Raw genomic sequence first — 868 nt, forward strand, 5'->3', positions numbered from 1 at the left:
TATAGAAGCAAACACATGAACCTCCCCACACGCAAACATCCACAAAAATAAGACAATAAAAAGAGAAAATCAAAAGCCCCACGAAACGAAACAGCCAATCAGAGTCTAATAAAAGATAAACACAAAAGATAACGAAGCGGGACAGTCAAAGAGCTTTGCAAAGCAGTCCAGATCCAAATAAAAGAGTATTGAATGCCTAATCGATACGACTAGAATCCCTTATTTGATCCTTTTTTTCTTATTTTTACGTGTAATTGATGAGGTTATAAATACGCTCTCTAATGGATGTAACGTGAGCAGTACCATGACAAGCTATTACGTTCTGTGTTATTTACAGCACCCAACAATATATTATGATCAATGAAGAACTAACATCAAAGCGGAATCAATATTATTTTAGTGTTCTTTACAAACTTCCAGCTTTATTTTTGAATCATTGTTTCAATTTGAGGCTATTTGCATAAAAAAAAAAAACATTATATTACGTCCAACACTAATTTCAGTGTTATTCATAAGATACACAATATTATATTAGACTTAATGACATTTTCGCTTGTGGTTATACGATGAATTTCGAAAAAAAGACTTTAAAACATTACTCGGCTGCAAGAGACAGGACAAACAACAGCAACAAAACAGCAATACATCTCGCAATTGCAGTCGTGCTAGTATTGCAAGTACATGAAATACACCTACTAGCACCGGCACCAGGAAAATAGCAACGGTACAAATGGCAGGGGGATTTTGGAGGCAGGAGAACATAAACGAGTTTTAATTTACACTTCCACGAGGAACGAACCATTAACCCTTTGTCTGAGCCTTCTGCATTCTACACTTTCCCGGGCGCAGCCAATCGTCGTGTTTTGAA

The sequence above is a fragment of the Penaeus monodon genome, chromosome 29 (assembly GCF_015228065.2).
Source record: "Penaeus monodon isolate SGIC_2016 chromosome 29, NSTDA_Pmon_1, whole genome shotgun sequence".
In the NCBI taxonomy this organism is placed as follows: Eukaryota; Metazoa; Arthropoda; class Malacostraca; order Decapoda; family Penaeidae; genus Penaeus; species Penaeus monodon.